Source organism: Dreissena polymorpha, chromosome 1, assembly GCF_020536995.1.
Source record: "Dreissena polymorpha isolate Duluth1 chromosome 1, UMN_Dpol_1.0, whole genome shotgun sequence".
NCBI lineage: Eukaryota > Metazoa > Mollusca > Bivalvia > Myida > Dreissenidae > Dreissena > Dreissena polymorpha.
The window spans coordinates 65,978,286-65,988,635 of record NC_068355.1 but is presented as its reverse complement, the minus strand read 5'-3'; positions in this window follow the sequence as shown (position 1 = coordinate 65,988,635).

The following is a 10,350-nucleotide window of genomic DNA, read 5'->3' as shown; positions in this document are numbered from 1 at the left end:
ATGTGTTATAAAAATATTACATTTAAAGGGTGATATGAATATACCAATGACAGTATTAAGAAATACATTTGTAAAATCTCTAACATTTCAATGGGCATATCGGCGGATAATGAAGAATTAGATTTCAATTGTTTATATTATCTTTTTTAAGCTACGCGTTAAACATATAGGTGTTCTTTTACTAAAAGCCAAGAAAAATGTTTGTTATTCTATAAATTAAATTGTCAAATATGATTCTTTTCGTGTGAAAAATCAGAAGTAGCGGCTGTGTCGATATGAATGCATCTTGATAGACATAATGTTATACGCACATTTTAGAATGGTGCAGTACTGTTGATAGATTTGATAGATTTGGTCGACTTTTTAACTCTTAGTTAGTTAGAAAGCCTCTCGAATCCTTCTTGAAATGTGTGTTGAAAAATATATTTTTGTCATTTTAGTTGTTTCTAAGCTACACATAATATATATTATTTTGTTAGATTGGTTGCTGATACTTAACTTTTACGTTTCGGTGTAAACAGTTTTTGTTTCCTATAAAAAATGTTAATATTGATTACCGGTTTAATAATTTACCATTTCTAAACATAACGGCTGGATCCAATTTGTATTTCATTGAAAATGTTTTAGGGCATTTTCACAGACTTTTGCATGTATTGAAGTTTGTCATTAAATGCTATACATTGATAAATGTAAACATTGGATCTATAAAGCTCCAGTAAAAAAAAACAAGAACAATTAAAAAACAGAAAAAAAACTTAGCTGGGCTCGAACCACTGACCCCTGGAGTCCTGGAGTAAAAGACTAACGCTTGGACCACTCGGCCATCCCTGCTCATACAATGCGTATGTATTTTATATTTTATATAAGCAATCCTCTTAGTATCACAAAATATAACGACAACAACAGAACTATTCATAATATTCAATCGTTTCGCGTTGCAAAGCTTTATAATTTTCATGTTTTAACTCGTCAAAAGATGCATATAATGAATATTTTAGAGCATGGTAAATGTTCAGTAGTACTGTTGCCTCACAAATGTTACAACTTATAACGAAAATTTGCAAATCTGAAACAACTTTTGTTAATTTTGTCAATTTTCAAAAAGCGAAAAGGCCCCTTTGACACAAGAAAATCTGAAAGGAACCTGTTAAAAGTGTGATAAAAGGTATTTGTATAACTATTTGAATTATAGTATCACGTACCGTTTATGCCGTTTTAATTGTGAGGTCATAAGCTGAAGTTATAGGTTTATCACACGTCTTTAAAGCCCCATAAACATTCAAACGCGAGATTGGCTTCATGAGAACATACGTCGTGCGTCCGACGCTGCCCGAAATCAGTCACGCGTCCTCTCGTAAATGTTCGGATATCGTCGCGGGAAATGGAATATAATATATCGTCACATACAAAATAAAAACGAGCATTTTATATCTCGTTAAATCTTTGTTACCATACCACATCTAGCGTTGAAATGTTGGCTTTTGCTGTAATGAAAACTGATTTTTTTATGGGTTAACTTCATTTTACGAAACAGTTTACGAAAAATGCGTTGATTTTGAGTGTTTATGGGGCATTAACGCTTCTGATAGGAAAACACTTTGATACTGTAGTTTTCGTCAAATTTTCGACAACACTTGGATCACTTGTTTATAGTAAAACACGTGGTGGTATATACTAAAGTCTCATAGGCTAAGTGTTTATGGGGATAACGTTTGACAGTACTTCCAGAGGCATCATGTTCATGTACCAAATACATTTATGCCAACATATTGTATTTATACATGTATATAATTATATTGTTTCCCTTTTGATTGGTTTCATACTTGAGCTTTGAAGGTTTTATATCTTTTAGTCATGACGTTTACAACAGCATTTAAACATGCAGTTTTCGGCGAACAAGTTTTCAAAGCAACGATGTCCCTTATAAAACAAGTACTTAGGCCTATACCTTTAAAGGTCTTTCGCAAGAATATTGTTGATAATATTTCCACTTGCATTTCAGTTATTTAGTTTGAGCATGTTGTACACACCTGTACGTGCATATGGCAATATATATGTGTCTTGTTCTGAGAAAACTAGGCTTAATTCATGTGCGTAAAGTGTCGTCCCAGATTAGCCTGTGCAGTCCGCACAGGCTAAGCAGGGACGACACTTTCCGTTTAAATGGTATTTTTAGATTCAAGGAAGTCCCTCCTTACCGAAAATCAAGTTTAGGCGGAAAGTGTCGTCCCTGATAAGTCTGTGCGGACTGCACAGGCTAATCTGGGACGACACTTTACGCACATGTATTATGCCCAGTTTTATCAGAACAAGACACAAATGGTTAAAGGTTAAAGTGATATTATGGGCATCTAACAGTTTATAGGTGTCTATCGCAACCGTTGTTTATTTTTGTTGTTTTCACTTCATATACACTTATATTTGTTAATGCAGCAACTACATACTAAAACAAAATCCCGGAAAGAGAACAATAATGCATTTGAATATCAACCGTACTTTCGTTTGACAACTGATCATGAATGTACGATGTGAACCTAAATTTAGTTTTAGTGCAGATTCGTTCATACGACACAAAGACACAATTTTGTTTTACGGATCATTTCGGCTTAGAGGACTGTGTGAGTGTAAGAATATCGAATATAAAATATACTTTTATAAACAACTGGTAGCAAGATGAGTTGCAGATAATTGGTCAGTAACCACATTACAACTAACTCTTTTGACCTGTTTATTCTTTTCAGCTCAATTCAACAGTGAAAAATGCCCATAATATCACTTTAAGTTGTATTTAAATTGTGCAACATAATCTAGTTATGCATGCCGGTTAAAGATCATGCGCGCGTATTACCAAAATCACAATGTGAAATAAATAACAAAAGCATAGTCGCCGTCGTGACAATACGAGACCCGGCATCTCCCTCAGTTATGTCAGATTTATTACAGGGTTTCGGATTTCGGTTCATGTCGCATACCACCATTATCCTAAGCTTTATAATAGGTTTGAAATATTAGATAGGTTTCCGAAAAGCTGCTTAATTAAGCATAGCGAAGTCGTGTGAAAACTTAAAGGATGTCTGTACACGCATTTTTTAAGATTAGGCTTTCGTTCATTAAAGTGGACGAACATGAGCAAATGCGCTAATCTAGTAAAGTTTGTTAAAATACAAATTAATGGTTTTAACTGCTATCGTTTTCTTTCAAATTACCGTGTTATTTGGACAGGGTATGGAAGAACGCGTTTGGTATGTAATTATGACCATTAGTGTCATCAAAGTGCATCTGAACATGCCTTGTACTTTAGATATAAAAGATGTTACACTTTTTTATGCATTTGTCGATTTCTGTGTATCGAACGCTCAATACAAATGCACACATAATCTCGCATCCTCTCATATTTAAAAAGGCATTAACAGATGGAGGACAGCAACTAAATACAACACATTTATATGAGTATGACATAGAATATTACTGGCATGATAATTATGGTTTGCATGATAATTACATAATAACAGACACTGTGGGCGTTCGACCCAGATGGGCGTGTCGGTATGTGTCGCCAACTGATCTTTTTAGACCCGGGTAATAACTGGGGCGAAATTACCCGACTGCCTTGTAATATGACCCCGCAGATGTCAGATGAACGCATTACACCTCAAAGGCGTATGCTCGATTATAACGAAATAAACATAAATTGTTACCGTTGTGTCATGTAACCGTTGTGGGTGGATTTGTCTGTTGCTCTTATAATATGCCCGTATAAAAAGGCAAGTTATAACAGCATACGTAAAAACTTCTATAGCCGATTCTTATGCAGTGTATATGTAGCTCAAAGATCGTTCAATAATCATCAGTAGTTAAACGTGATGAAATTCAGCAACACACATTTAGTTGTTCATAACTAACGGATTGTTTAAGTGTGATATGTTTTAATGTTTAGTTTTTTTCACTTTCCTAGCAGCAAATCTCCCGTTATGCGTTACAGATTGAAAATGTACAAACTGAAAATACAATATTCGTTTAACATATACACACATTTGCTTTTCATGCGTTTACAGATATTGTTACATGCTTGTGCCATGAAACGTAATGAACTCAACGTGATTGTAATGATTGACAAGTTAGTGAGATGTCACAAGGTGGGGTTTATTAAGAGACCTTGAATAAGTTCATTGTTAAAGTTCATCTCGGTGGTATATTTATAAGTTAAAGCGATGTTTGCAATTATAATGGTCCAGAGAAATAACTGTACAGTCATGAATTCGTCCGTATCTCCTGCAAACACGTGTATCTTGGCATTTTCTTAAATGGAAATAGACGCAATTCAATAGTATTAATTATTAAGTAATTTAGTGATGTCACGACATATCGTACTACAAACTATGACCAGGGATTCGCGTGTTTTCGTCTTTTGAATATTGCTTTTGTCACTTTTATTAAGGGCAATTAAGTCCTTCTATTCTATTTAAGCGGCTGTACCATGTATATAAGTACTCGTATCAGAAGACGCAAAACCATGGATATATCGAAACAGCGGTAACATTTTGTTGGAACATCGTTTAAATCAACAACGTCAATAAAACACATGACCAGATCGTAATAAAGCGCACAGTTTTTTTTTACCCTCATGCCCTGATGCAAATACCAGCATGCATTTATAGAGTCTAATACGGATTCGTGTGAGTTTGTTAGATCATAACTGTTCGAACCCCATGTGTGTGAACAATATGACTTGTGACAAATATTATAATAATCTCCGAAATACGTGGGGAAAAGCTTAAAAATCATGACTGTTGCAGACTAGCACCATTGTTCAAAATAGCAGAATGATGATTAAACAATAACGGTGTTGCGGGACTGGGAGGGTCGACCACCCATATACTTGAATTGTTATGTCACATCTAATACTTATCCATTCTTTGAAGTTTCGACAATCCGAATATGGTCATGCAATTTCCGGAACTCCAAATTTGGTAAAAGATATATTTAGACTGGTTGATATGGCTATATTCTATATTTTCATTGGTTTACCATTATGAATATTAATTAATGTATGTAAATTTTTGCTGAACGTTCTTTTAGAAATCGCCCAAAGCATCAGTTTAAAAAAGGCTCTGAAACAAGTGGGTCGTATTGTTAGAATTTGTGTACGTTTTTGGGGAACTTGGCATTGTTCAGTAAGTTTTATTTGTATTTGTGTGTGTGTGTCTTGTTTTCAGGATTGTATTGAGCTTATTTTACAAATAAGTTACAATGTACTTTTTTATGGATTATTGGTCATTTTTTTAAGTCTCCTAGAAGTGTATTCATATTTATAAGTAAACCTTATTTTGTATGAATGGAAGTTAAGTTTATTTTCAGAATGCGTAATTGATATTTATTGTTCATTTACATGTGTCAAGATCAAGCATGGTGTTGTTTCTTTTCCTTTTGTAATTTCTTTATAATATTGTGTATTTCAGATAACCGCAATTTTAATCGTAATCGTAAACGCAAACGTTGTTTGAATTGATGTTGAATGATGAAGAATGATTAAACGATGTATGAACTGTAATGCGCGTTATTGAGTATTTTGACCCTTAGACGCATATCAGGCCGACTTGCATGTGGCAACTGTTTGAAAGCTATTCGAGGCCGTGACTTTTCGCAATAAGTGTGAAACAATGACAATTGTTTCTCAAACGTATACCGGGTACATTAAATTTGAGTCTTTATATAAGGTCAAAAACAAAGACCGGATAATAATAAATATATTATGAAATGCATTTGTGTAAGCTAAACATCTATACATGTTTTTACTTTAATCACCTTCAAACACACATCAAAGTCTATTTTAGGCGTTTGAAGGTATAAACCATGAAACATTTATAACTTCATTAATAGCATATTGCTTCAGGGTACCAGAGGCGAACATTAACTATTTTAAGTGGCAGTTAATGGTATGGTAGCCACCGTAAAGCACGAAGAATAAAGCTGTTACGGAATATTAAATATGAACAGAACAGAACAGAACACGTGTTTTATTATGACTTGCACAATGTACATCGTCAGTTTAACAAAACAAACAAAGCATGATTAAGAAAATTCATGCCACGTTAATCATATACATGTATTTTCAGTAACTACGGTGTACCTGTATATACGGTATACCTTGTCTTTATTATAAAACTTATTACATTTGATTGTGATATACATACATATTGTGTTATTCAAAATGTTAAAGTATGTGCCCTTGTTTTACGAGGATGAACTTATATTTAACAATCAGTTTCTTTTATTAAATGCGTATTTGATAAAAAGAGAAATTGTAATTAATTTGGTTTTGTTATCAATGCCCAACATTTCAGGAAAAATGCTACAGGCAATCAAATCTATATATAATTCTGCTTCTTCCTGTGTTAGAGTTAAATTGAATAAAACGGATTGGTTTGAAGTAAAATGTGGTTTAAGACATGGGTGTATTTTATCCCCTATTCTGTTTAATATATTTATAAATGATTTAGCATTGCTTTTGAAATCGTTATATATTGGTGTTAAAATAGATGATGAGATTGCATGTGTTTTATTATATGCTGATGATATTGAACTTCTGGCCGATAATGAGCAAAACCTTCAAAAACTATTAAATGTTCTTAATGAATGGTGTAATAGAAAAAGCATGGATATTGATGTAGGAAAAAGCAATATTGTTCAAATTCGTACAAAATCTATGCCGAGATCTAATGTTGTGTTCATATGTGGTGACCATGAAGTGATAGAATATGCATATCAGTATAAATATCTGGGCTTAGTATTGAATGAGTTTTTGGATCTTGATGTTACTGCAAAGATGGTAGCTCAAAGTGCTAGTACAGCTTTAGGTTTACCGATTGCCAAAGTTAAAACAATTGGTGGGGTACCATACACTGTCTTCACGAAGCTTTACGACTCCGTTGTTAGGCTAGTCATTGCTTACGGGGCTGCTATATGGGGACATAAATCCTTTTCATGTGTAACAGCTGTTTAGAACAGGGCAATGCGCTTTTATCTAGGAGTGGGTAAATACACTCCAAATCTTGGTGTTTCTGGAGAAATGGGTTGGACTCCTGTCCCTATCCGTCAATGGAAAGTGGTAGCAAATTACTGGGCCCGTCTTTCCACTACCAATTCTTCTAGATTAAACAAGCGCATAGCACTCGGGGCTAGCTACAGATCAAAAAGATGTAAAAATTGTTTTTTCTTTGTGCGAAAGTATCTATCTCATTGCAATCTTAGACATTATTACGATGTTTCTAGACCGATTTCCAAAGGTGTTATTGTAAAGGAAATTGAACAGTTTATGTTAAATGAATATAAAGTAGATTGGCTACATAGAATTAACTCTAGTAATGGTGTATCAGGTAAAGGTGGAAATAAGCTTAGAAGCTACTGTACATTTAAGCAGAACTTTGGTGTTGAGAAATATTGCAAATTAATAATCCCCAATAGTCATAGATCGGCCCTGTGTAAATTTAGGTATGGCGTTGCTCCGATTCGCCTTGAGATAGGAAGGTATGAAGGTCTGCCTGCTGACAGACGATTCTGTCCATTTTGTAGAGATAATACAATTAAAAATGAATGTCATGTATTATTAGAATGTAGCATGTATAATGATATCAGATATAATCTTGTTGAAAAAGCTGTTGATTCTACTCCAAATTTTATGAACATGTCGAATAGCGATAAACTGAAATCCCTTTTTATCAATGAAGGATTAACACGAATCTTAGCCAAAACTGCTTTTTAATTTTACAATGAAGACAGTTTTACATATGTAAATAAATAGTAGATTAACTAGTGTTGCCTGTTTTATGTAAATAGCAGCGATAGTATATTTATTATCTTTGATATATAATGTAATTGTTTATATTAAGAAATTCTAGTCATAAGTTGATATTGTAATGAGGTCTTTTTGTATAGAATCTATTTTATAGGATTAAAGGTGATACATTTTGTGTAACGCTCAACTAAAGTTCTTAGGTTTTAATGAAATTAGTTGTTTATTATACAAATGTCTCCTAGTAATTTATCATCTGAAATAATTGTTTTATCAAAATACAGATGGCCCCTGTTACAGGGGGGCACGCGTATACGGGAGCTTACCGCGTTTAAGTGAGAAAGTTGTTGCAAAACTTCAAAGATGGCGTCGTTTGTTGGATTTTCTTAAAGGAAGGGAGGATATTTTCACCCGGTAAGCCCCTTTGTATTTATAATTATTTTAAATGAATACGCCGTTTTGGCTCTCCGGTGTGTGTGCTTCCCTCGGTTTTTTGTTTCAAGATCGTAGACGTCGGGATAAAAAAGTTATTGAAGGAAAACCGTCCGCAAATCTGTTGTCTACTTACGGGACGTTCGAGAAATTGGATGAACAAATATCATTTTCTCTTATAATACACAGTATTGACACACGTGAACAGTAAAATATAAATAAAATCATGATTATTTCATTTTACCGACGCCGTTTTATTACTGATAATTAATTTATTGGCAAACATTATTGGTTTAACCCCCTTATTTGGAACTGACTTCCTATTAAGCACATTTTGGGACCTGACTTCCAAATGACAAACAGCTCTTTCATATGTAAAAGAGCTTGACATGATATACCTACCCATCTTAAATAAAGTGTATATGTGTACTTCAATATTATAGTTTTATAGCATGTTACGTGGTGCAATATAAGTGTTTTCTCAATCACGTTACTTACTGTAGAATCATAATAATGCTGTTCGAAAAACCTGCCGACCAATTGAATCAATTCACCTATTTTCAAGAAGATGGGTTGTGTGGTGGCTGATGTACGAGATAATAGAACGTTTATCTTTCAGTAATATTATAATTAATTCCATGTATTTTATGACGTGTCGACCTTATTCTGCTATGAACTTTTTTTAACCATTCTTTTACTGTCTTTTCAGATGATGCAGGTTAAAGGGCGATAATAAGTGCATCTTTCGTTGCAGTATATGTAATCAGGAATTTTACATCATGGGAGGATTGAGATATCATGCCCCATTCATGGACCACATGAGTTTAAATGTAGAATATGCAAGAAAGAATCCTTCAACAGAGCCGGACTAAAACAGCAAATAAAAAACACGAACATAACAAAATATGTACAGCTGATGTTTGTAGTGTTTTTGTTTTATTTATAAAGTCTACATAGATACGTCTGACATATAATTGCTATGAGAGCTACTTACTTACACGTTTTATTCCGTATATGTCATGATGCTAGTTTCTCACTTTGTTATGAAAATAAACCATTATCTGTGTTACGTCATTTCTTCCTACGATGTCTCTGCATTATATTTTTAAATTGTATTCAGCACTTACATACATGATAAAAAAAGATTTGGGTCGGATTTAATTCGTTATGCATTTGACATATTAACATTACTAACGATTAGAAGGCAATGTTAGGAACAAACGAAATAATCTTTCTAAGTGAACCAATACTTTATTCCCTCAATACAACAGTCATAAATAATAGGTATTCACATAGGTATAAAAGAGAAAAAACATACATGTATAAAAATTATATTGATCACTTCTACTGAAATCATATCGTGTATTGCATTTGCATAAATCTTTTTATCCACTACAAATTCACTTTTTGCGATTATAATATAGTTACCAACTCAGAACTGGTTTAAAAGAAGGTCGTCCAAAATGTGTCACATCAAAGTCACATACATATATCAGTATCGTTATGGTAAAACGCGTCAAATGTCATTGTATTAAATAAACAATTCATATTTAAGTATCATAAAACATCCACCGATATGCATCTTCTAAGCAAATGTCAGGTATTCCAAATTGCTTCATGTATTCCGAATCGCAACAATGGCAGTATTTGGTTACATCAACCTTATACTAGTATCAAACCGGCTTTACCCTCTTCTGTTTTTCATTACACTTTTATTGCACGTATATGTGATTGTTTGGCAGGGTACTTCGACGTAATCTTTTTTGTTTGATTGGTGGGTTTTCATGTACCTATCGCATTCTAGAGCGGTACACACTTTGTTACGCCGTTTTTTTTAATCTTGGCATCCTCAACATATTTAACTGGCGTCTAGATATCTGGAAATAGTAAGCATAGTATTCCGTTGGATGCATATTCAAACATAAGTATGTCTATATAAACAGGTAAGAATTACACTGTGTTCATAATACCGTCGAATGTCTTATAGTACACACACTAAATGTTAGCGTTAAGTACGCGATAAAACATATAATAATACAAATTAATAATAAAACAATTAATAGAAAAAAGAAAACTCTTGATTTCTTTAAGTGAAAATGTTTTCCAAGACATTCGCACCAATGCGG